We start from the raw sequence: 27,600 nt of genomic DNA on the forward strand, positions 1-27,600 counted from the left end.
GTGAGTTTGGGGTGGGGCTCATGAATTTGAATTTCTATCAAGCTGCACAGTGATTCTGCTGGTCCCTGGGCCACACTTTGAGTAGCAAGGACAGACAGACATCCAGAAAGGTAGGAGCTAATCTTACATGGCTAAAAAAACCACACTCCATCTAGCCAGAACATCATCAAGCCTTGGAAATCACAAGGAGGTTTTTGTTTTTCTCTTTGTAAGAAACCCAGTAAAATATTACTGGGCTCTGCTGTTTAAAAATAGCACAGAAGGCTTTGGAGCAGATTCCTTTCTGTAGCTTCAAAAGGCAACATCTTTGTGCAATTTTTTTTCCTTTCAGATCTTTTCTTGATGAGGACAGTCACTTAAATATCAGTACTTAGAGGGTGGTGGGAGCAGGGCTCATAACACTGGCCATCCAAGGGCTTCCCGGCTGGAGCCCCTCACCAAGGAAAGGAAGGAATAAATGAATGAATGAATGACTGCAATCTCCACATCTCACATTAATGCCTGGTTCTCCCAGAGGCTGCATCTGAGTTCTGAATTATCTCCTTGAGCACCAAAACCTCACCAAAAGAAAAGCGTGGCTATACAATGTGGTGAAATTCGCCCTTGTTCTTTGTTTTCCATTAAAGTGAACTGAAGGGGGTATAATATAGAGCTGGCCAGCTGTGTGTCCATGGCCTGTTCACTGGACCTCTCTGAATGTCCATCCTTTCATCTGTGAAGCTGCATTAACAGGACATACCTGGATGCCACTGTGAACAGAACTTCTCAGGGTGGTTCATGGACCAGCTGCATTAGCATCACCTGGAGTCTGTTAGAAATGCAAATTCTTAAGCCCCACCCCAGAAAAACTGAACCATAATATCTGGAGGGGTAAGTCACTAAGTTTGGAGGGTGGTGGTGGTTATTTGTTACCCAGCGAAAGCTAACTGATACACTGGGGCTACATCAAGAATTTGCTATAGTGTCATCATTCTATTCTTCCTTCCACATCCAGCAGTCAAATTTCTTTTTACTCTTTTATGTTAGGAGTTTTATAGACAGTTGGACTATCAGTATGAGTAAGCAGCAGGCAGCAAGTAGAGCAGAAATAAAGCATGCTTGGAAGGCACATCAGTAATGGAAGGTGCTGTCTTCATATCCTTTAATAAAAGAAAATAGGCCAAGAGGAAAAAAAGAAGCTTGACTTAATATAAATTTTTCATATGGCATCTCAATAACAACCAGCCATTCTATTCTTAGCCTTTTCCTCTATTGTAGCTGAAATTTATTTCCTGTTTAATGTCTATCTTGGTCTGAAAAGGAATATTAAAGTTGTGGGCCAGGACAGGAAGGATGTAGCTGGGAAAGTGAAATGTTGGCATCTCATTTCTTTCAGGAGCCTGAAAAAATAAATCGATGTAGGGCTGGACCCAGTTGTCCCCACCAATCTACCACTATACCACTCTGCTGATGACTATCAATTAATGAGACTTTGGTTGAAACATTCTGGGCAGAACCAGGGTGTCCTCTGTAGCTTCACCAATCCTTTAGGGAGTAAGAAAGAGCCTTGCTTATCTGTTGGGAAATTGCCTATTCTTTTCTAACTGTTAGGTCATATGGATTTTAATTAGATGAATTCGGCTCTCTTGAGTGCCTGGACGCATCGCCGTTGACACACAGTTGACTCACAACATGCCAGGTAACATCTTTGTGTGTGATAATCCCCACCACAACCCAATATCATTTCTCTATTTAAGAAACTGAGGAACAGGAAGGTTAAATAGCTTTCCCCAGGTCTGAGGCTGGAGCACCCACCATGAACCCTTATTTTAGATCACAACCAGATGCCAGGATGCTGCCTGGGACATGGTAGATGTTGAATAAATATTGTGTCTTACTGACCATGTGATCCCTAACAGGGATGTTACACCGAGGGGCTGGTGAGCATTCCTGGAGAATGACTGTTAGTGATGGGTATTGATTGAGTCTCCCCTTCTACTGCTATCTTTCCCTTTACAGGACCACTCTTAGCATATCTACTCTTTAAGGGGCCTATGAAATTCTTTATAGCTTAAAAGGTGGTAGGATTCGGTAGGAAGTTCAGGAGACTTGTCTGGAAAGTGAGTTTTTTGCTGCAAGCACACAGTTCTCACTTGGGGCCTGTGTGCACTGTGGATGATGGCTGGGGTATTGGCGGAAATTCTGGGCATGGTAGGTATCAGAAGCACTCCCGCTCCTTCCCCCTACACACTTGTCAAAGTGGCTTGCCTCTTTTCTTTCTTCTCTATAAGATGTTTTACCTAAACATCAAAATTTCTTGGGCTCAGCTGGTAGTTTAGTCTTCAAGTGCACTTTGCTCTCCCTCTCAATAAACTGGTCAGCTTCTTTCATCGCTTTCCTTCCATCTTCTATTCCCATCCCACAAACCTGCACAGATGTTCACAGAACACACCCACCTACCATCCTTTCTTTTGCTCTCAGCCAGGAAAATTCAATGTGAGACTCTGTCTTTGAAATAGCAACTGTTCAGAGTCAGCTCAGAGTCAATATGGCCCCAGTGAAACCACTGGAGCTCTGAGTTTCCCCTGCAGGCTTCAGACCAAGCAGAGTCAACAAGTCAAGCCTAAGATGAATTCCAGTGGGCTCCACTAAATAATGCCAACCCTCGAGGACACTCATGACCTGGGCTGAAGGGCGTGCAGCTTTGACGTCTCAGATGTCGGTAAAGGTGTTTAAAATTTCAATCGTGTTGTGAATTAACATACTTTTATCCCTTGCCAATTTTGGAAGCAGAAAGACAATTTTAGATGGGGAGAAGACAGGACAAAGGATTTACCTGTGCTCTTGAGGTTTCAAATATGGCTGCAGTGGTAAATAAGCAAGTTACAGCACCTTCTCATGAATCTATTTAACTGTAAATGTATTGAAAAAACACATATTGAGCACGTACTGTGTGGGAGTTGTCAGCGTGCGTATATGAAAGATGAATAAGATAGCACTCCTGTTGCCAAGAAGTTTGTAGCTGAGCTCAGATGCAAGAATATGGAAACATCCCCAGGGCGGGTGAGGACCTAAATGCAATACTTTGAAATGGACACTGTCCAGAAAATAGTACTTTTTTAAGGCTTCCAGATTCAAATGATTATTCAGTCTCCCAAAACGTAATTTAATAGCTCATCTACATTATCACAGTCAGAAACTTCCTTTGCGTTACCAAACTCCCGACATAAAAATGAAGGAGAGCAGATTGATTTTCTCAAGTGTGGAAGACAAAGCATGGAGATGTGTTTTGAATGGTCCAGGTTCTTTTACGCAGACCACCAGCTTGAGTTATTGAAAGTGGTGTCCTCTCCACACCTGTCTCCCTAAAATCAAAGACCTGCTGAATTTTCCCAAGTGCACTTCCAACGTTTGAGGAAGCAAGAGAGAAAGTGAGAAGGCAAGAGAGGAGATTTCCTATGAAAAGGATGCTTGATATCAGATGGCTTTTGAGGGAACCAGGAAGTTTCCTTTCCATACATCCCTGCTCCCCTTCCCCTATCCCACCTCCCTCACTTGCCTGGTATAAGCTTACTCAAGATTTCGCAGATGCTTCCTTAATTGGGCTCCCCTCCCCTGACCAGGTCAGGCCCCATTTTAAACAGTTTCACAATTCTCTATACTTTTGTTTGTACCGAGGAGCAGAGTGTAGTGGTTATAAGCATGGTCTCCAAAGTGAGACCACCTCAGTTCAAATCCTAGCTCTGCCATTCTCTGGCTGCATGCCTTTAGGCAAGCTGCCTAACCTTACTGTGCCTCAGTTTTTTATCTGTAAAATGGGGATAATAGTATTTCCTATGTCATATGCTTTTTATGAAGACTAAAGGAGTTAATATTTATGAACATGATTAGAACAGTGCCTGGCATAGAGTAAGTGCTAAATAAGTATTCATCTGATAAATAAACATAGTGGAATGAGTCATTTACTATGTCCCTTTCAAGCATAAGTTCCAACTTATTGTTTGATGTCACTGAGGTGAGTTATTGTGGCACTAATATCTGATGCACAAGGCTGGAGTGAGGAAGGTGTTACTGCTCCTATTATTACTACTGTTGGTAGTTAAAGTTTATGGAATAGGTACTCTGTGTCTGACACTGTAGGCAAAAGTTTATGGTCATTATCTAATTTTATCTTTCCAGTAACTCTTAAATACGCTACTGATACTCATTTCTCAGATGCAGAAATGAAGGCTCAGAAGGGACTAACAACCTGCCCAAGGTAACATAGCCAGGAAGTGCTGGTTCAATGGCAGGGCATCTGAGGAGTATGCCAAGTCCTGGATTATTTGAGTTTACACAATGGTGACTGGGACCTAAGGCAAAGAGATGGGGACAATATGGTGACCATGGATATGCGCCTCTCAGATTTTTGCCTATAGGTGAGGTTTGAGTTCCACCTCCCCACAAACACACACATACACACACAAACACCTTGGGAGGTGGGCTAGACTCAGTGACACATTTCCAAAGATAAGAGTATGGAAAAGGGGAAAATAGTAACTTTGCAGGGAAAAGAACTGGAAAGCACTACCTCGGGCAAGTAGTGAATTATAACATCATCAGTAGATTTGCTGTAACCTTTGACATGAGATGATACTTCACTTCTGCCATGTTCTTTCCAAAACCCCATAACCCTGTCTACTGATAAGAACTACAGCAGACAAGCACAGATTGGGGGACATCTACAGGGTATAGGGGGCAATGCTCCTCAAGAATGTCAAGGTCACGAAAAACAAAGCAAGAGGAGGAAACTGTCACAGACCAAAGGAGACAGAGGAGACATAACCATTAAATGCAATATGGCATCTGGTCTAGATCCTGGAACAGGAAGAGAACATTCATGGAAAAGCTGATAGAATCCAAATAAAATCTGGAGTTTGATGAACTGTAATGTCAGTTTCTGAGTTGAGACAAATGGGTTCACATGTACAAATATGAAAAGGTAAGGTGTTAACAATGAGGGAAATTGGATGGGAGGTGTACCATTTTTGCAACTTTTCTGTACATCTAATATTATTCCAAAATTAAAAAGCTTATTAAAAATGTTTTCAGAAATTGTCATTTGATTGGTTTAAGATACAGCCTGAGCTTTGGAATTTTTATAAGATCCTAGGGGATTCTGATGTGCAGACAAGTATTGGAAACGACTGATCCACATTCTTTTTTTTTTTTTTTTTAATAACATCACTTTATTTATTATTATTATTTTTGGTGAGGGGAGGTAATTAGTTTTATTTATTTAATGGGGGTACTGGGGATTGAACTCAGGACTTCGTGCGTGCAAAGCACACGCTCTACCACTGAGCTATACCCTCCCTGCCTGATCCACATTCTTAAGAGCTACTGATTTGAGCAGTAAAGCCAGTTTCTTTTAAGCAAATCACAAGGGGCAGCTGCGTTAAGGTGGCTTTACTCCTGAGCTGCTGCTTCCTTCTCTGTGATCACAGTGCAGTGGTTCTTTCTGGAACAGCACTCCTTGTGAATTTACTCTCACATTTATTCTCAGAAACAGAATCATTTCTCTTTGGTGGGAGACTCTAATATACTGGTTAGGTGGACCTAATCCTAATCTCCTATTATTTTGGTGAAAAGGGTCTTCAGACATAACTTCTGTAGAATGAAACTAAAATGGAGTCACTTATGCCAGGGACAAAATGGAGACAGTCAACGCAGGCACATTAAGGAACCATAACCTAGCCTTACAGGAATTTACATCTCTTCTCAGAAATCAGCAAAGGATACCAGCCAATCCCCAAACTCCAGGTCTGCTCATGCCAGCTCTGGATTTCCTTGTTCCCCTGACCCAGCTACTCTGATCCAAATAAGGAGACCACTGGGCAACCAATCAGCTAAAGAAAAAGCCAAATAACTCCCACATCGATCCCATAAAAATCCTTCCGTCTGTGAACAACTCAAAACTCATTGCTCCCGGGGTCTTTTGCAGGTCAAAAGTTTTGCAATAAACACATCCTTTTCCTTTATTTTATTCAGGGTGCTGAGTTTGGTTTTTGACACCTTCCAGCACACAATGAATTTATTCCTGAGGAGCTGGGTGAATGGACCATCTGGACGTAAATCAATTCCTACTTTAAGTGCACAGTGGGAGCTGACTAATGGTTTTCTGAACTGAACCTGTGGACAATGAGAGGTTCCTCTTGTAATAGACCTCCCATGTTAGCTCTTTTTTTTTTTTTTTAAATTTGAATCCAGTATTTTCTGGCAGCAGGGTACTTCATAGCTGTATCACCTTCCTCCCTCAATCAGAAAAGTCATGGGAACCAAAATGGAAGCTGGAGTTGCCCTGCCCAGGTGCCAGTTACTCTGTACTGGCAGAGGCACCAGCTCCCAAGCTGCCGAGCTTGCCGTGGCCCATAGGTTGCACCTGTGACTTCTCCTGAGCCCTGATGTTGGCTGACAGGGGCTACCTCCCCTGAGATGACCAGGGGTTTACAAGGCCCTACACCCCAGGCTGGCCAGCGGCTGATGATACAAAGCTACCTCCTTGCTTTAAGGCAGGACAAACTGTGATTCAGTCCACACTCTAGAGCTTAAGATCAGGCTGAGACTAGTCCCCGGCTGGGATCACATCCTTGCTGGGCTCTTTGTCCTGCCACATCCTGCTCCCCTCACGTTCTTACAGGGTAAGCTGAGAGCCCTTCCTCACCGAATCACCTGCATTGGAATTCTGAGACAACAGGGAACCAGACTTCCATTAGCCTGCATCCCACTCTACACAGTGACTGAGGGGACAGTTAGGGCTCTCCCAGGGCCCCACCTGATGATGCTCACCTGCTGGCCATCCCAGTCTAGCTGGGAGCCCCTAGTAAGTCATGTCACTTCATTGGGTCCAAGTTTCTTCATCCATAACCACACTCAGGAACTGCAGTTGCCTTCTACTTGGCTCCCTGTTTCCCCTCGTTTCCTCTCAACCCAGTGGGATCTCGCAGAAAGATAAAGCAGATCATGTCAATCCCCTTCATAAACACTCCAGAGGCTTCTGGTGCTTCTCCACCAAAAGCCAGACCCCCTGGCCAGGCTCTGTGGCCCCAGCTGATCTGATGTTCCTCCCTCCCTGGCCTCATCCCACACTCCCTTTCTTCTGCCCACTCTGCTCCAACAGCTTTGGTCACTTGCTGTTGGAAACACACCACCCTTGCTCCTGCCTCAGGGCTTTGCCCCAACTTCCTGAAATACTCTCTCCCACAGTGACAGGTGCCTTCTTATTGGAACTTGACTGCCATCTCCTCAGGGAGGCCCTCCCCAACCCTGTCTCTCATTTCTACTTCACTCTGTTTTAACCCCCTGCTGAGCCCCCATCCCACCTGACATTATTCTGGTCCGTCTGCCTCTTTGTTCAATGTCTGTCTCCTCCCACTAAAATGTTATCTCCATGTGAGAACTTGCCTGATGTGTTCTCCCCTGTGTCCCCAGTGCCTAGAGCAGTCTTGGTATGAACTACATGCTCAGTAAATTCGTGGTGAAGGGCAGGAGGGAGGGAGAGTCGAAAAGAGGGAACAGCATCACGAGGATCTGAACCCACCAATGGCCTCCGAGGCCCTGGAGGCATTGCCAAATCAGAATAAAGAGGCCACTCTTGCCCCATGATGTCACCTCTCTGTCAGGCTGCCCACCCCCACCCCCCTGCCAAAGGTCTGTCCCATTCCCTGTTTTTCTAGCCAGGGCTTTGCTGCTGTTTTGCTTTTGTTTATGTTTTGGGGGGTGGTTAATAATTTGGTTTATTTATTCATTTATTTAATGGAGGAACTGGGGATTGAACCCAGAATCTTGTGCATGCTAAGCACATGCTTCACCACTGAGCTATACCCTACCCCTGCCTCACCTCTCTTTTTGGCTCAGGGCAGCCCAGCTTTGGCAGGACTCAGCATGCTGAGGGCCCCACAGCCCTCACTGGCCTCTCTTGAGCTGGGTGGGCTTGCCCCAGATCTCTTGTTCAGATCTCTTGTGGAGGCTCAGCGAGGCTGCAGGGCATCCCCGTTACCCCTGGAGGCTGCTTCACAAAGACATTTCTGCAGCTCATGTCGGGGACCCCCAAAGCCTGCAATGATTGCTTGCTCCATAGAGTGATTGAAGCCATTTGCATCAGTCTGCTGGGGTCGCTAATGGCAAATACTGAACACTGAATTTTCTAGAGCCCCCTGCCTGCTCTTCCAGGCTGTCTGCCTTGCTTCTTCTGGAACAATGATTGTGGATGGAGGCAATCAAGGTCAGAAAAAGTCATGTGGGCCCCAACTCAGGCTGGCAGGCATGTCGGCCAACAAACAAATTACCCAGTTCAGGAGACCTGGCCGCTGAGAGAAGGTCATTTGGGAGGCCATTGACTGTGATGTGGCCCCACGTGTCCTCTAGGAGCATGTGCACGGCTGAAGCAAGCAGAATTGGCTTTTCCCCAGTGTAGGGGCAGCTAGCTCTCAAGATTCCCACATAAGCTCTGGGTGTGATCTCCTTTTGCCGAGTGTGGGCATTTGTGACTATGACAGGTTGTCACTGTGTGACTGGGTTATGTTAAATGGGGAAGGTAAAGGGCTGCTGCATGTGTAATTCAGGTCCCCAGTCAGTTGATTTTGAGATAATCAAAAGAGAGATTAGCTGGGGGTGGGGGTGGGCCTGACTTAATCAGGCCAAAGCCCTTAAACCAGGGAGATGGCCCTTCCTGAAGAAATTCTCCTACTGGCCTTGAAAAAGTAAACTATAGTGTCATGAGAGGGCCCATGAGGGGGCCAAGTGACAAGGAACTGACAATGGCTCCTGGCAGCCAGCCAACCTGGAAACTGGGCCCTCAGTCCTACAAGGCAAGGAACTGAGTTCTGCAAACAACCCACATGAACTTAGAAATGGACCTCAGGCTCTAAATGAGGAGGCAGCCCAGTTGATCCCTGGTTGGCAGTCTCTGAGCCCTGAGCAGAGAGCCTGGCCACATGGTGCTTTGACTCATGACCACGGAAACTGTGAGGTGTGGTCTAGGAACACACCTGGGTTCCAGTGCTGCCCCCCGAAATCAGAGGGCTTCTACCCTCTCCCCTTGTCTCCCTCTGCGCCTCTATTTAGGGAAGGCTCCTGGGCACCATGGCATAGCATGCACTTCACAAAGGTTAATTTAACAAAGTCACAGCAGTGTCCTTACTAGTGCATGAGGGGGTTGAACTGAAAGCTTTCCTAACATTTCTTCCAGCTCAGCGTCCCACATTTCTATGATGTAACCCCAGCCACGGGGGCACAGAGGTGGCATGGCACGTTGAGTGGTTCAAAAGCACCTCGAGCTGGGATCTAAGATGGGATTCAAATGGGGTCCGAATGACCCGAGGTGCCCTAGTCTTCATTCTCCATGAAAGCACTTTGGATTCTGTCATCTAAAGGGACTCTTTGGACCCATGGTGTGAAATTTGCACCCGTTGATCTCTACCAGGGCGTTTTCCATTAAAGACCCCCTTGTTTTGATTCTTTGAGATTCAACTTTATATCCTGTTTTTGTTCGGTGGAGAGTTCCTGCCACTCACCAACACTGACTTCAGAGCCACAGAGGTATTGGCCCTGATCACTATCGATGGTGTTTTTCACAGTGAGAGTTGGGGCCCCATGAAGTCGTACATATTAGCTCTACAGTGGAGCTGTGCGGCATCACTGTGCACCCGACACTCTCCCCTTTATGTATCTTTTGCCACCTGGAGGCTGAAGTTCTGTATTTACTGCTGCAGTACCCTCCCTGGGACGTGAGAGCTGCCGCCTCCCTCCCACTCCCCGGCTGGCAGGCTGGAATTAGTTATTCCCTCTCTTGGTCCTCACCCCGTGCCATTTTATTTTTTAAAATATTAACAACGGTAAAATGGGACTTACATTTTGGTCTGATGCTTAAAACCCAACCATTTGACTCTGTTTGCTTGGGGCCCATGGGTGAAATCAGCCCTAAAATCACAAGATGCCACAAAGAGATCGTTCTCCGATTCCTTCACTAGGCAACCAGAAGCAGCAGGACCTGCCAAAGTGCCTGCCAGATGCTGGTGAAGGAGCACAGATCATGGGTGGGTGTGAGCTGGAGAGTGTTTAAGGATCTAGAAATTCAAAGAAGTAGTGAGCTTGGAGAAGTGGTCACAGTGCCCAGGGTAAGGGGGCCTGGAGGATGTGTGGGGCAGCCCACTGCCCTGAGAGAGGGTTTGGAACACTGCAGGGACAGGAGTTAACTCACTGGAGCAGACTTGAGAGCAAGACATAAAGGAACATGAGAGACAAAGAAGGCAGAGGGAGGGATTCTGGAGAAATGGAGGTACAGGGACTGGGCACGGTTAGGACTTCTCTCATAACAGCAGGAAAATAGACTCCCTGTGACCACCAACACCTAACTGGGCTGGTGGGTCACAGCGAATGGACTTGAAAATGGACAGTAAGAAATGGGAATTTTAGATCTGCCCTTTTCAAACTGAGGGACTTAACGGTAATTTGCTTACCTTAAATTAGTCACTGAATTTCAGTTTTCTCAGCTGTAAAATGAAACTAATAATAACTTTGGTTGTCATGGGAATCAAATGAGATGATGTATGCAAAACCCTTAGGTTAGTGCCTCGTACACGGATGCTGAATACATGGTACCCAGCTGGAGGCCAGTGAATACATGCTGAATAAATGAAAGGGCTGAAATATCAGTGCGCCGAAGCTGGAGACAGCTGTTGTGATGCTCAGGGTGTCTGGAGATGACAGTTTGCAAAACTGTAGCAGCCATTCTTGACGCTCCACCTATATCTCCTTGGCACTTACCTTTCCTGTATATTCTGAGGGTCTCTATGACTTGGGGATTGCTTCAGTCTTGGGAGTAGACTTGGCCTCTCACAGGGCTGGGTGAGAGTTTACAGTCTTGGGAAGAGCCCTTAGCCACTGAGGGATGGGAGTTGGCCTATAAATACTCCAAATCCCTTGCTGTTTGAGGGAGCAATTCAGTCCTATTGTGCTCTCCATTTGAGAGAGGTCCCTAGCAGGACTGAACCCCAGCAGGTGGTAACCTGCTCTCTGATGCCCCCATACTGACTTCCTCCCCATCCCATCCAGCTTTCTTGCTCACTACCTATTTCTTAGGGTCATCTCTGCCACTCCACCCACCAAATTACCCTACGTCCTTCTCTCAGGGTCTGCTTCTGGGAGGACCCCAACCTAAGACAGCATTCCGATTAAAGAACTTAGAAGCCTTTATATATATATATATATATATATATATATATATATATATATATATATATATATATATATATATATATATATTTTTTTTTTTTTTTCTTCTGGGGGCTCAGGGAACTGAAGCTGGTGTAGGACTGAATGAGTGGAAGCTTCTCTGTCCAGGGCCTGATTTTCAGGAGACTGCCGTCTGATATCCGAAGTGATTTGAGAAAAATGAACAGCTAGGACTCAGAATGCTCTTTGGAAGTGTCTGACTAGATGGCTGAGTAAGCCAGACATCCCCTGCTAATCTACAGAAGAGCTAAAACGAAGGATCTGGTGAGGCTGCTGCGAGGCCCCGAGGCAGGTGCCTGGCTTGTTTTCCATGACGCAGCAGCACAGTTGAAAAGCCTCCAGGGTTTTTTCCACTGCCTCCTCCCTTGGGTTCCCAATTCCAAAGGTCTCATTGGACAGAGGGTTGGCTGAGGATTGTTGCTACCATTATGGGGAGCTCTTGCAATTAGAGGAGAAGGCAGGGTTTTCTTAAACAGGGGGCCACTTCTGGAAGGACAGAGAAAAACCTTCAAATACAATTGCCCTCACTGAGATAAGCTATTTCGTTAAAGAAACATCATCATAAAACAACAAGAAACTGACATTTTGGGTTTTTCCCCCCAATTTGAATCTAGAAAGGCTTACTCATCCTCGATGATCAGAGCAGAAAACTTTCCCTTTGACTCCCTCCTGGATCTATCAGACATCTTGGTCTGTGATTCCTTAGCTGCCTTGGACAGATGCAGCAAGATGTCCCAGGTGCCCCCTCGACCCAAGGAGATCCAAAACTTAAGCCCAAGGGCTCCAAATCTGGCTGAGGAAGGAATGGGAAGGCCCACAGAGGAAGGGTTTTTGGGATTCCTTGTTAGTGGAATTTAGGGGAAGTTGTGCAGCCCCAGGATGGACAGGCAGAGCCTAGAGCCCAGCCTGTGGCACATGGAGGGGATTTCTCTGACTTATGCGCCCAAGATTGGTGGGGGCTGTGGTAGATACTTTTGCAAAAAAAAAAAAAAAAAAAAAAAAAAAAAGGCTGTAATAACCCCCTTTACAGTATCCATAATCTTGGGTGGCCCCCTGCCATACTGACTGTGCTTGGCCGTGTGACTTACTTTGGCCACTGGGACAATAGCAAATGTGGCTTCCCTGCACTTGAAAGGTGCATACACACTGTGGCTTGCCTTCTCTTGCTGTTTTTGGATGATGTGTGATCTAGTCACCGTTACTGCCCCAGCCAAGGGCCAGCACCAACCACCATTCATGGAAGTGAGGACATCATGGACCAACAAGACTCCAGCCAATCCACCAACTGGCTGAAGAACCACCTCGTTAACCCGCAGACCCAAAAGCTATATGAAATGGTTGCTGTTTCAAGTTTTAGGGTAATTTGTTACCTAACAAAAACTAACTGCTTTAGAGTCTCCCGGCTGTGACTGATGCCTGGATGACATGGAGACCCACCCCTCCCTCTGCTCCACTGACCTCCTCCCACTCCACCATTGGGAGGGCGTGGGGAGGGCTCAGGCCCTGACGCGCCACCAGGAGAAAACTCAAGATGCTTCCTTTTATCATTTTGCTGTTGTCACAGACATCGCAAAACATCACATTCTCATCGCCACTTTGAAATTATGATGGTTATTGGACCAAATGTTGTTACTTAATGTTTCCTTTTTAAAAGATTATATGTTACTATCCCACAACTTAAATATTTTGAGAACTATACTTTCATATAATTGGTTTCCTATGAAATCCGATGTACTTTATTTTATACCTTAAAAATCACTCTGCAAAGGGTTCCAAAGTCTCCTGTCAGACTTCCAGGCGTGTCAGTGGGAAAAACAGAAAGCTAATTCTACTCAGATTAAAAGCAAACAGACCAACAAAACTTGGTTGGTCTATTCAACGCAACCAATCTTGTCTCTCAAAATACTAACATAACTTACGAAGACTAGGAGTAGTTGTGGCAAAGTAACCCAGGAAACTCCCACTTGTATCCGATTCTGGCAGATCCACCAGAACGCCATAACTTTGGTGGGCAGTGGAAATAGACACAAATGCCTACAGGAGCTGGGAAGATAATGCAGAAGTGTGGATTGAAGCAGAAATATAAAGCTATGTAGTGTTAGGCTTTGTAGCAAATTGGAGAGTAAATACTCTGCCTTAAGGCATTCAGATTTAAGATATTTGCAAACCCAGCATTGGCTGAATAAGACAAGTATGCAGATATTAAGCCTAAGGGTCATTAGTTTGTCATCCATGGATAGGGAGCAAAACTGGGCATCTAGGCAATCTTCATCTTTGAGCTGGCTCTATCATCTACTAAGTAGGCAGGTGACGTTTCCCAGGGCAGTCAAGTTTCCTATGCCTCAGTTTTTATATCTACAAAATGGTTACTTAAAAACAAATCATCTTCCTTTCCAGAGCTGTTATGAAGTTTAAAAATTAGGTCATAGTGTCCATAAAAAAGAGAAAAAGAAAAGTGTCTTTAAGCAACTATAATATAGCTTATTATGTCAGCTTTGAAACGGGTTCTTCCCTCAACTGAATTGTGTGGTTCCAGCACGTAAGACATACTCTTCCATGACACTCCACACCCACAATTGATTGGTGTAAGCTGGGTACCTGGCCGAAGCTGGACCAATCAGAGCCTTTCTTGAGATTTTTAAACTTGGGTACAGACAATAAATGGCAGTCCCTTTTCTATCGTGGACATGCAGGAAATACAAATTAGATATCCATGTTTCTAGTACATGGAGGGAGGAACTGACTTTTTAACAAGAGAAAGTGAAGTAAATGTACAGAAGGAAGCACGGGCAGGGGTCAGAGGGAGAGCCTTGGTGGTGCTTGAACCCTGGGTTTGAGTTGATTCTGAATACCAGCAACCTCTCTGCCTTTCCCGTGGTGTGATTGTTCAGCATTTACTCAGATTCTTTGAGCAATCAATCATTTCCATTTTTGCCTTAATCACTTATATTTGGGCTTTTCTGTCATGTGCAAAACCCAAATATATATAAGCAATATAGTCAACCTTTTCAGGACACTCTATCATGTTCAGAATCATGAGAATGTTTCTACTATGTTTTTACAGATGTTGGGTCACCATTTGAGGCCAAAGACCTCTGAGGGTAACAGCAGATTAAAGAGATTTCCTGAGTGGAGTGTAGACCTGTGCTGGAGAGAAAATTTGGAAGGGATGAGGCAGAAGTGGCCAGGAAGCACAGGGCGGTAACAGAGCACTGGACTGTGAGTCAGGAGCCCTGGCCGTAATGTTTACCCTGTGACTGTAGTAAATAATTTATCTCTGAGCCTAGTCATCTGTCACTTCTTTTTTTTTTAAGGCCATTTGTAAGTTCTGCCTTAGCAACTCATTTCTATGATTCTATGTGAGAAGAGGCACAAAAGAAGGGTGAGTCTGCCATCAGGATCATTTTCCAAAGGGCAGTTGGTGCTCTGATTCAGAGCAGAAAACAGGAAATTGCAGGCTGAGTGGAAAAGAGCTAGCCCCCTCCTTTTACCTGTGGCAGTTTATTGGGGGACCCCAAAGCAAAAGCAATGGGAACTGTTTTATCCTTTGCACAGTGGGTACACTTTCCTCTCTAGTATCCTTCAGAGGCTGCAGGCTGGGATTGCAGAAAGAAGAAAAGGGCTATCCTGTCATTTGGTGAGATTTTAAATTTTGATAAGTTTTGGGAGGAGGATTCTGGGAGCCAGAGATTAAGTCACTGTTGCAGGGGGAAGAGCATATCAAAGGAGCCCATATGTTCCCCACCCACAACTCCTGTCACCATTTAGTGGCCAATCACGCTCCTCATCCTTCAGACTCATTCTGATGGACTTGAGCATCTTTATTACTAAGTCAGAAGGGTGAGTGGAGACGTCCATCCAGTGGCTCAGGACAGCACTTATCTCTCCAAATACCTGGTCACAGCTGTCGTAAGTTCAGAGAACAGTGGAAACACCTCACCCTCATCAGACCCACTTCGAGACCAATGTGAACACCTGAAGGAGCCAACAAGCTCCCTAGGATATTGGTTCTCAAAAGCTAGCACGCATCAGAGTCACCTGAAGGTGACGCCAGCAGAAAACTCTTGCCCCATCCCGGGAGTTTCAGATTTAGTAGGGTGGGGTGGGGCTTGAGAATCTCGTTTTTAACAGGCTCTTGGGTGATGCTGACATTGCTGGTCCAAAGATCACAGTTTGAGAATCAATGTCCTAGAGTAATGAGCCATTGATTGTGGTATGTCACTTGGGATCTTAAATTCAATCTCAAGTTCCCTCTCTTATTAGCTGTGGGGGAGGAGGATCCATTTCCTGCCTCTTCGACTCATCAATTCCTCCCTTGTCCCTTAAAATGAGAACCTCCATTCTTTGGGAAGATTACTATTGGGACAATAGTTTCTGTCATCCCCACCACCCCTTCCTCTCCTTGTCCAACCAACCCCCAACTTAAGTGCTCTGTGAGATGAGAAATAAGCAGTGAGCAAACATAGCTCAGCCGCTACCAGGCTTTTTCTTTGGGATCTGCCACCCGTAGCAAGGTTGCATCTTCTGCTCCTCCAAGCTGCAAACCTCCTGAGGCAGGTTCAGCACCTCGAGAGGAATGAATGGAGGAGAAGGGCAGGACCTAAGGTATTCTAGCTGTGCCTGACTGTACATATCTCTACAGCCCTCCCTCCTTTGGTGGGTCTCAAGGTCCAGATTTGGAGAAGGGCTAGGAGCAGAACTAGTCTGATTCTGGCTGCTGGTTCTAACCATTTTTCCCCAATCAAGCTTTAAAAAGAACCCAATATTTTCATCACTAATCCCTGTATCTATCAGTTGTTTCATGGTGGAGGAGAGGGGCAGCAATTAGCACCTTGTTAGGACCTTGACCAAACAGTATCCTGAGTCAAGTGTGGAAAATAACTCATCATTCAGGAGGCTGTTGTAGAAATTAAATATACTAGCTACAATGGACAGTAATAAGACAACTAGTACATAGTAGGTGCTCACAAGACAGTGCAGGTTTCAAAAACCCTTCCCAGTAAGCTCTTTTGTCCTAGATTTGCAGAAATTCTCCCCAAATTTGAGGTCACGGCTGCATGCAGAATTGCTTTGGGAGCATTTTCCAACTTTGGAAGGAATCATTCTGTGAATGCAGCTTAACTGCAGACATTTCCACTTCACATAACTTGCTTTATTATATATATGATTTTATATTTATTGTTTTATATAAATAAAGCTAAAGATTTTGACAATGAGGTGACACATGTAGGAATCTTGTACCTAAGGCTGGCTGCAAGAATTTGTGCTTGAACCTCTCTGCCTACATACTGTGTGTGCATACAAAAACACCCATGCACACATACAATATTTAATAAGGAATTCAACCCTCCCTGACCAAAAAAAAAAAAAAAACCGTTCACAAAGAGCTCAATACAAACTGAAGCCAACAGATGTAGCTTTAATAATGGTTCACTAAATAAACTACAGCAAAATTCTTTTTCTTAAGCTAAAGAATAGCAGGAAATTTTGCATATCATCTCTTTTTAACTCCTCTAGGGCCTTAAAAACCATGTCACTAAGCAAGAGGGGACCAGTGTTTCATTAAAGCATAAGCAAGCTTCTTCGTCTCCAAAAGTTATCCTGAGAATCACAAAGCCATTCCCAAAGCAGAGATGCTATTCAAAGGCATTAAAAAAAATCCTCCCACAAATAGAAAAAGCAAAGACTGTTGACACATTTTCCCATTTTGTTATGCATGCCGCTCAAGCTAAAAAATAATGTGATGGCAGGACCTGTTGTTTCTTTAAGGAACTCAACATTATAAGGAGGAAAAGAAGCATACGGCCTTCACATAACCTACAGTGAAGAACACTGGAAATCTGTCATGGCAAATGGTGGACAACGGAATGTGGTAGCGACAGTCCCTTCCTACCTCCCAGGTGGAGGTGACAATATGTCACAAGCATTGGCTCGGGGTCTCATAACAGCCACTTGACATATGCATAACAGCTACTGCTGTCTTTGTGCAGATGTGAAGACTGAGGCTTAGTTCAAGTTGGGTACGTTGGTCAGGGTGATACAACTGATGTGGCAGAGATGGGCTAATTATTCAGCCCTCCTACTCTCGATCCAGTGCTCAGTGAGCTTGTCTGGATATTTAGTTTCTCCTGGTGGCTCAAACCACCACATCTCACCTGACTTGTTAGTTCAGAGGACTGAGGTCTTTGGATTTTGCTGACTTGTGTTCTACACATCAGGAGCATGCTTTCTACTAGAAGATCTCACCGGATTGTTTGTGACTCAGGAAAATTCATGAGGTGGTGGGGAAAAACATGGACTTTGCAGTCAGAGAGACAAGAATTCCAAATGCTTTGAAGGTTGCTATGGAAATTAAACAAGATAATGTATGCCAAGGGTCTAGTGCAGCATACTGTGGGCATTCAAGAAGTTGGCTACTTTTTTCTTACGGTCATCAAGTGATACCTTCATTCTTAGCTGGAAAAAGCAGTGAGCAGAGTAAGTGACCAGTGGTTTTAGACTTGTTTAATAAGAAGAACTGGGGGCGGGGAATGCAAAATTCAACACTTACTTGGTAATGGCTTTTTCTTAATGATAAGTGGGGCTGATTTACCATATCATGCCTCAGTTTACTTTTCTCTCCTAGGCAAAAGGACACTGGATGTTTGAAAGGAAAAGTTAGATACTGATGTGTCTGGAGGACATTTTCTACAAAGCCAAATCAATGTGGAGAGATTGTACACATCATGCTACCAGTTCTAACAGAGAATCAGCAAACACTTGGCCCCAAAGACAAGAGCTGGCTAAAGCCACCAATCTATTTCCCTGGGGACTATAATATAGGTTGCAGTGAATGTGTGAAGAGAGGCATCAAAAATATCCTTTCCATCATAATGAAAAGTAAAGAATTTAACTGCATTATTTTATCTATGTTAAAGAGCTTGGCTTTATATGTGAAACTGACCTAAATCACTCATAGGTAATGGTTCTTTATCTCTGAATATAAACCTGCTTTTAGCAGTGCTCTTCTTGAGCCCCTTCTGATTCTTCATTAACATTTTAACCCCGGACTCATAGGTGATAAAACAACAGGTCAGAAAAATAAATTATTTGCCAAAGTTTGGCAGCTAGTTGGGGTGAACAAAAGTGCTTCCTTGGGGCATAATTTTATTCCAACATTTAGGGTGAATCTGTATTCCCAAGTTGTTCTGATCACAACATTCGATTAATAAAAGAAGGAATTACTTACAGTGGTAGAATTCTTTTCTTTGCAAAGGGACACTTGGTATCCCCATTCGCTCATTCTTTCCCTATATACATGGTGTGTGACAGGCACTGTTATAGGTACTGAGGATCCAAAGGTGGTTAAGGTATTTCCCTCGCTCTCAAAGACTTTTATAGTCTGTTAAAGAAGAGAAATGCATACGTACGTAATTACAAAGCAACATGATAAATCTTACAAGGGAGATGGGGGCACTGTTCTTCGATTAGAGGAGGTAAATTTCTAAAAGCAAGAGCTGAGGGACTAACACATACTTTTACTTGATCCTAATCTGTATCTTTGTTTAATGATAGAGAGTTTTCAGAGGAGGGAGGTGGATTGGCTTGGGAGGTACTGTCATCTAAAGTGCCACTGTTTTTCTCTCGGTCAACCTATTCGTGCATTGCTCCATGAATTTTATGGCTGGGACCAGGTTTTCCAGCCTAGGAGGTACCATGTTTCTTGAAGCTTGACTTGTTCTCCCCACGAGTGGTGGGGAATGGTCTTTATAGACTGGGATACTGGAATGTAACAGGCACTTAAAAGGAATTTTATTGATATCCTAATTTATTGCCACATAAACAGAGGCAAATTTACACAAGGGCATGTCTTAGACATTTACTAAGTTCCTCGAATGGCTGAGACTGGTTCTTAGTTTATATTCTGTTTATGATAGCAACCTCTCCATGGTCACTGATCACTCAGTAGAAACCTTCAATCAATTGCACATTTTGGATAGAGAGTCAAATTCTTTTCTAAGTTGGGTTAATGTTTTAGATTCTAAAAGGGATCCTGTGTGAAACACATCTTCTAAAATAATAATACCTCAAAAATGATGCCCAGCAGAATGCATTGAGGGCAGTTGCATGCATGTTTTATTTACTGCTCTATCTTCAGTAACCAGTACTGTGCTTTCCTGGTACATGGCAGATGCTCAATAAATATTTGTTGAATTAATTAATTTGTGAAGAGCTCCCTAATAGCAGCTGATTTATATTTGAGGAATACAGGGATAGTCATCTTGGAATTGGAAAAAGTAATACATTCAGCAATTTCTCAGGCATAAATCAGGAACACTGTCTTGATTTCTAGTGTTATGTGAAGTTATACTAGACTTTCCCATTAAAATAAAAAAAGTCATTTAGTAGGATTACTGCATATTGAAATTGTTTGCCAGTGTTCTTCCTAGTAGGCTAAGGGCATTCATTTCCCTCTTCTTTCAGTTTATCAGTGGAGACGTTGCAGTGTGATTTATCTCTAGCTGTCAGACCAATCTCAGACTAACTGCACGGAAATTTAGGAAATATACTGTTTTGCAGTGTCAGTCACTATTCTTTGAAATTTCACAAAAGAAGAATGTGAATAAAGGAGATCAGCAGTTTGGTCTGAGATTCTCCATGGAAAGGAATTCTGCTCAACTTGTAGGACTCTCCGAGCTGAATTGAGAGATTTCTCTAAAATAGGAATGAGGCAGGAGTGCAGAGTGACTCTGGCCTCAGGGGGGCACCTAAGAGGCTTTCATTTTCTTACGTGCTGTCATCAGGAAAGGACAAAAACCACTCATTCAAGCCTGCAGGCATGAAAAGTCATCTCCAAAGTTCAAAATCTGTGACTAGTGTCATCTGGATATCGGAAGTGTTGGGGAAGCTGGGACAAGATGGTCATTTTGTCGAACTTATTATTCCAGCAGGAAACTAACCTTGCTCTTCAAATATAAAATAGACCATCTTGGAAAATGAGGTGAGTGAGCTGAAAGTGCAAACAGTCTCGATATAAGACGCGAGAATTAGCCACCTTCGGGTAATAGGAACCAAGTCAGATCAATCACAAAACCCAAAAGGAGAAGAGAAGCAAGTTGTTTTAGTTTTCTCTTCACATGAATAATAATTCAGCTTCCTTTACTTGCTAAGAGGATCAAATTTATTTTTCCGTGACACAGAAAGCAATTCATAAACCTAGTGCAGCTGTCATTCAACACCAACCTGCTGTGGTCATTGTTAACTCACTTTGAGTTTCTCTAGAGTGGCTGTTAAGCACTGAAAAGGAAGCACAAACCCTTAAACAAGGCTCCCCCCCATCTCTTTTTGGGGATACGGATTTGTTCTTATCATCAGTTAATCGTTACTGAGGCTAACCCCTGAGTCAGCAGTAAGAAAATCAGTTAGGATCTCCTCTTGTGATATTATGCTTTACTTCGATGGAAAGATGCTGAAAATCTGCAGTCAAAATGAGGTTGTAGCCATAGGAAGAACATAGCTTTTCTGGAACGTGTGAATTTCATTCACATGTGACTATGAATTTAATGAATAAATATTGTACTGCCTGCTGCTTGCCTCTGAACTTTAAATCCCATAGGCTTTAAAGCTTCCTCCTCTCTCGTCCTTGTCCTTGAAGCTTTTGTGTGATGTTATTTTCCCACCACCCCCCAACCTCCAAATTTGATTAGTTTTTGAGCTGGCTGCTTATATCATGTGGCTCAGGTCATATGGAAATGCTGACTTTTTAAGTACTTAAGAGCTGAGATTCTATAAAAGCATATGTTTCCCCTTTTCTAAGAGGCATGGAAAGAAAGAGGCATGAGGAAATAGCAGCTAATAAATTGCTTTAAGTTGGACACAACAGATGATCAAAAGGGGGTCTAGAAAGATATTTTTACAAACAGTTAATTGGGTTGAAAAAAGAATTATAAAAAGTTTAGTCAGGTGGTAAGAAATTGCCTGTTCCAGACGGCAATAAATCTGATTGAGAAGGATGGGAGATCCCCAGAGGGTGATGACGACTCAGGGCTTTGAGGAAAAAAGCAGGATTTCTTGAGCCTGACCAGAAAGGCTTCAGAAAGATGACGTCAAAAAGTTACTGAGGAAAATAGAAAAGAGAGAGAGACTGAGGACGAGGTGGGCTATGGAAGGAATTAATGTTACAGTAAGGGAGGGAGTCAGGTCAGTTACAGAAGCAGTGTTAAGGCAGTGCCAGCTGAAACCATCACTGGACTCAGACTTGTTACCTGGAGTTTTCACTACTGATTCCACTGACTTCTGAACAGCAAGGAATGATGGAAAACAGCAGTCCAATCCTGCCATTCTGCAGGTGAAGAAACTGAGTTCAATACTGGTTAATATTGGATTATTTAAAGAAAATGACAAGTGATTGCTTCAGGGCTAAAACTAGGTCTCCTGGCTCCTGATCAGCATCCTTGCCATAATGCTCTGCCATGCAACTGAGGGGGAAAAAAGTCTTATACATCCTCTGTGCTTCTTTTGGCCAGTAGGAGAAATGCGGATAATGCAAGAGGTGGCAGAGTATACACTGATGAGCTTAGACTCTGTAGTCGAACTGGTTGCATTTAAATACTGGCTCTGCTCTGTGATGTTAGGTAAGTTATTTAGCCTTTCTCTGCCTCAGTTTCCTCATCTGTAAAATGGAAATAATGGCAGTACCCTGATTCCAGGATTGTGGTGAGGATTCAGTGAGCTAGGACAGGTAAAAAGAATTAGAATTAGAATTCATAGTTCACTCTTCTCTCCCACAGGCCTATTCTGCTTAATCACTGCTTTGAGTGTCTCTATCCTTCTAAATCAGATTTATGGCTTACTAATTGTTATCACCTATGAACTCATATAAGCTGCATCATTCATTTAGAAATCAGAAACTGCTTGGACTTTTATATTAGGTGAAGTGCTTTGAGATCCTCATGAAGAAAATTGTGCAGAAACAAGTAGCTATTATCATCACAGAGGTAATAGTAATTCTGAAGAGTTCATAGTGCAGCCAGAGTTCTCTGGAAATTTCTCTGCAGCCTCTTTCCTCTTCTAAGACTAATTCTTTAAAAACTCTTTCTCCACTCACCATGTCCTGCTTCCTCAATGCTCTGTCATATCTCCTCCCTCCTACTTGATGACTTGGAAGGCCTTCTGCATTCAGTTTAATAACTGCCAGTCTGACCTCCTAAAGCATCAAACATCACTACTTTCAATTTTCCCCTGGGGAGTCAGCTTGGAAGTCAACATGTTATCCTAAGGATATCTCCTGCTAGTGTTTTGGTGAAGAGCAGATGAGGACAGTCCCTTGACACTTTTGAAACAGGAACAAGATCTATGTCTGCAACTGCCATTTATTCCTCCACATGAGACCATTGACTATTTTGGTTCAGCAGTTTCATCAGAATTTGGAATTTTGAAGCTCTACTATGAGAGTAGTAAGCACAAGATTAAGAATGAAATGGGCATAGTTCAGGTCTCAAGCTAGCCCTGGAGTTAGGGTACTCAGCAAAAATCAGGTAGGATGCTAGGATCATAGGGAAGGAAATATGGTGTCCTTCCCACCTCACCTCAGTTTTTCAAAATTTCCCCATAGCATCTTTTATCTTTTCTTTTTTTCCAGTTTTAGCCACTTGGAGCTGGTTCTGTGTGTCATGCGGCCTGAAACATGCACAGAAAGCCTGGCATCTTTTTTCATCTGTCCAATCAGTGTATTTGACAGTGCAGAATACTCAGAGGGTGCAAGAGTGTGTCCTGCATGTTTATTATTCAAGTGTACCTTCTGGATACCTCTCATCTCCAGATTCCTGACATGATTTTCAATCTCCTTGGTGGGTGCTCATCTTGAATAATTTGTTCTAATCAATAATGAAAATTTGAAACTTACAACTAACTTCTGGGTAGGACTTAGAAGTCCATGTGTATCCTAAAGGGTGATCTTAATAGGGCTACATGAGGACTGGTTATTATTCTTTTTATCATCTGTTATGATGTCAGTTTGCTCTCCTCTATCTCTGGAAGAATACAGATTTAATCCTCTCAGTCAATAGCAATTTCAAGATTTAAAAAAAAAAAAAAAAGACATGGCTACTTTGTTATATCAGCTTCTGCTCAGAAATCAACTTAGAGGGTAAAGCACCCGGTCCTCAGGGTAGCATTCAAAGCCTCCATACAAGGCCCCAACTCTCCACTCCAGTGTATTCCTCTACACAAGCTTCCCACCCCACATAGATGGATGGGCATTTTCAGGGTTTGCTGACTATAGCTTGGGCTTGCCTAACTCCTAGTTCTGCCTTTGCTCTAATTTTTACTTTCCTCGCTTCTCTCCAACCTCCAAAAGTCAACTCAAGTCCTGCTTCCTCTCTCAGATCATTCCAGTCCCCTGAAATATTGTCCTCCTCAGAACTTGCATTTCTTGTTTTTGGTCACATTCATCTGGCAAATAATTATACACTCCCTCATGATTTTTCCCCTACTGTTTTATTGCCTTTTCATTCTGGTATTATTTATTAATTTTCATTATTTATTATTTTCATTAAGAGTACTAGATGCTAAACTTATTGAGGTCAAAGACCATGTGAGTATGGGATTTTACATCTTCCATGGGGTTCATTTATGTATCTGGTGTTCACTGATTGATCAATATCTTCCTAAAAGGTTGGTCCCTGCTGGCAAGGGATGACATTGCAGAAATGTATCTAGCACAGAGGCTGAAAACACCAATTTTCTTACATTTATAGAATTGTAAAGCAGTTCCATAATGTGAGAAAAATAGTTTGTTTATAGTGCCTCATTAAAAAAACAGGTTTATTGAGTTTTATCCTTCATGCCTCCTTTCTTGACCTCTTTCTCAAATTATCTCTCATTTCTCCTAATCATCAAAACCTACATGTTCTGCTGAAGGCTAGATACTATGGGAAGAGTTGCTACTGGCAGAAACATCAATCTTCTGGTTGATAACCATCCCTCTGGGGTCAACACTTAGAGCTTAGGAATGTCTTTATACAAGCTAATTAAGGGGCAGTTTGTGCTGTGTTTGTGCATCTGTGGTCATGCAATTGTGAATTCTTGGGAGATTTTACCACAGAGAGGTTAAGACGATTACAAATTGTTTTGTATTCTGAATGCCAAGATGGTAATGCAGAAAATGCCAACAAGTAAACAAGCAGGTACCATCAGAGGGTCTGTGTGAATGTTTCCTGGCAAATCTTTATGTCCATCTGCTCCTGCCTCTTCTCACCGTAATGTCCTGGATTTTTAAAATTTACAACTTAAAATAGGAAATCTCTTGATTTTTTTCCCTGAAGCTTATCAATAATGTAAATGTTAATTTCATGCTTCAATTATGTTTTTCTTTACTTCTCAGTAAGCTAGTCTAGAATTAGCTCCATAATTGCGTACATCACCACTTCCTCCCAGATTTGTGCCTTTTGCCAGCTTCACTGCAGTCCTCTACCTCTGCCCCCCCTCACCCCAATCTTCCACTCACAAACAAACCCAGCAGTAATTACTAATGTCCAGGCACGTAATTTCTGCAGCGTTAGGCTTTTTTATTTGTCGCAACTACGCAGAGAGCTGTCTGGACATGCAGCATGAAGTCAAGGCATTTTTAAAGACTCCTACTCATCTTTTCTCCCCTCCTCCCATCACTAAAACACAGTTGTTTATTTCATCTGCAGATTGCAGAGTTATAAAATTCTTCTATGCGGTTATATACTTTCGAATAATAATTTTAAATCTCTATCCAGCAACAGATCAATGTATACTTATATGGAAACACATGGTTATCCATAACAAATGAAAAACACTAGGAAATAAATAGCTGGGAATGAAAGTACCTTCTGTATGTGGATAGGGCATTTTAGAACCTCTATTACATAAAAAATCAGAGTTCTGACTAACTAAACACTATCCAAGATCTCATTTTAAGGCTTTTCAGGGGATCATGATAGCATTTCTTTAATGCGTTACATATATATTCTTACATATGACGCTGTTACTCTTATTTAACAACTACTCACATAGTACAATTTTCTTCCTGGTCATTTTATGTTAATTTTATCTATATCAAACAGCTGGAAATATTCCTGTGGTAATTTTTGTTCACTCGGAGTCTCCAAACCTCAGAGTAGAAAATGGTTAAAGTACTTATCACTGCCCCAGCAAAGCCCGCAGTGCTGTAATGGAAATTGCAGTAGATCTTTAGGTCAGGGTCCAGTTTCAGTCTTACCCCATGGCCCTTTCCTCTGCATCATCCTGAAGGACACAGCTGGGTTCTCCTGAGGAAAGCCAGTTTTAATATTGTCAAAATCAGAAACTATCCTGAGATAACAAATGTCCATAGGAAATATTTCCCCTACTCTGAAACTATGGCCAAAGAGGTTAAATCTATACCTTATAGGACCTGCAATATTTCTCAGAGATGTATTTTTGTGGGTATGTGCTTGAGTTCATGCCTAGTCACAAGGATGGGGCAGAGGAAGAGGGATTCATTACTGAAGTTGATTCTGCTTAGTTCAACTACCCCTGTATTTTTATCAAATAGAAACATGTAGAAAGATATATCACTCCTATAAGCAGATTTATTGGTATCTTCATATATACCTCATTCATGACCACCCAGGATCTGTAGACAGATCTGCTCTTTGTTAAAAATAGAAATAAACAAAACCTTTGATATCCGACTGGAGTATAAGCCCAGATTTTTTTTTTAAGTGTGTTTATTTCCTACCTAAAAAGGGGGTGGAGAAGAGGGCAACACAGAAAATTTCCACAAGTAGACTTTTTTTTTTTTTTTTTTTTTTTGAATCTATGCAGGAGGTAAGGATGGGAGCCAGCAATTGCCTGCAAAGGAGTCCTGTAGGGAGGATTTATTTTTTCTTTCCTTTTTCCTATTAACCTACTATGCCTGCTCTGTTAGGGGTCTCCGTGTGACCGGAGCCTCAGAGAAGCAATTTGGCCTCCAGCCCTGGAACATCTAGCGCCGGCCAGGCGTCTTTGCCGCAGGGAGATGCGGCTCGGCGGCCGGACCGCTATCCGCGGTGCTGAAAGGTCGCGGGCGCCAGAGCAGTCCCTTGGTATTGCTGTCCAGGGTGCTGAGCGAGGGCCGCTGCAGTCCCGGAGGCGAGCCCACCCCCGCCAACCTTCCGCAGAGCCCTCCCACCCAGCACGATCCGCCCGCTCCCGCCAGCCTGCAGTTGACGTGGAGCAAGCGGCATAAATCAAGTCCATGGGGCATGGAGGCTGCTGTGGCGGCTGCAGCTCAGCTTGCCCGGGGCGGGAACTCAGCCTTCTTTCGCCTCCCCAGCGCCCATACCCTGCCTTCTCCTTAATTCTTGCCTGGATAATAGAGCCCTAACGACAACAGTCATAGTAATAGGGTCAGAACGATAGGGTTGGTTTGTTTTGATCTACAGAAGAAGGAAAAAAGCTGCCTAAACATCTCAGAAAACTGCATCGCAAAATGGAAGAGAGCGGGTCCCACTACTGTTTCAAAAGAGTAAGTTATTATTCGGTACGTGTCCTTGCGCTTCCTTCCGATCGCTCCATCAGCACTGTCCCCATTCACCCCTTCCCCAAGCAGCTCACCTCTAAAATACTTTATAAAGCCCCAGGCGGGAGTCTAGCCAGACGCGCGCACGAGGAATACCGCACCCTAGGTGCACAAATTCTTGTATTTGCCCAAGCTCACTTGGTCTGCCCAGCTGTGGTCCCCTCTGGGCATGCAGACATCCAGAGCCAGAATCACGACCTGGGGAGGGGGGCTTCTTACCTTAGCTTCTCCAGAGGGTGGTGTTCGCCCGGCCCCTGCAGGTTCCAAGTGTGGAGGAGCCGCCGAGCAGGGAGGGAAGGAAAGACAGCTCCTGACCTCCCCGAGGTTTCGTCTTCAATGCAACGTGAGCTCTGCCCTCATCAAAGATGGCCGTCCCTTTTGACGTCAGCAGCTTTTAATAGACATCTCCTGGAGGGGCGGGGAGGAAGTGTGTTGAGGGAAGGGCGGAGGGAGGACGGGGGCGGGGAGTGGGAGGGGAGGAGCTGCGAGGTGCTGAGGGCTTGACTCAGCTCCCAGCTCGCTTTACTGCAAAGCTTTGTATTTTAGTCTTTTATAAACACCTGAACGGGACGATTCTTTTGACTCCATTTTAACACCCGGTCACGGGCAAAGTCATTTATCTCGTGACTGGTCTTTTGATATTCTGTTTTGTTTGTATATGTATGTGTATGTATGCGTATGCGTATGTGTGTACATATGTGTGTGATATATATGCAATATATATGCTATTATATATTCAAAAATTTCCCCCTGCTAAGTTGAGTCTTTGGTTGAGTCATAGAAGGGGAGGGGAAGGC

The 27,600-nt window shown here is 43.7% G+C and overlaps 1 protein-coding gene and 1 non-coding gene across 3 annotated transcripts in view; both read right to left on the reverse strand.

Annotated features, from left to right (window-relative positions):
* SNAP25 (synaptosome associated protein 25) overlaps positions 1-27,170 on the reverse strand; it is a 75,486-nt gene extending 48,316 nt beyond the window's left edge. The window contains exon 1 of one of the 2 annotated variants that reach the window (XM_006187062.3): positions 27,023-27,170. The gene's annotated coding sequence lies outside the window, so the exon portion shown is untranslated. The remainder of the gene's footprint in view (positions 1-27,022) is intronic. The other variant, XM_006187063.3, reaches the window with a different exon arrangement.
* Positions 5,262-5,333, reverse strand: TRNAA-UGC. The gene has a single exon. It is a non-coding gene; the product is annotated as a tRNA-Ala (tRNA).
* Positions 27,171-27,600: the final 430 nt, after the last annotated feature.

The sequence above is a fragment of the Camelus ferus genome, chromosome 19 (assembly GCF_009834535.1).
Source record: "Camelus ferus isolate YT-003-E chromosome 19, BCGSAC_Cfer_1.0, whole genome shotgun sequence".
NCBI lineage: Eukaryota > Metazoa > Chordata > Mammalia > Artiodactyla > Camelidae > Camelus > Camelus ferus.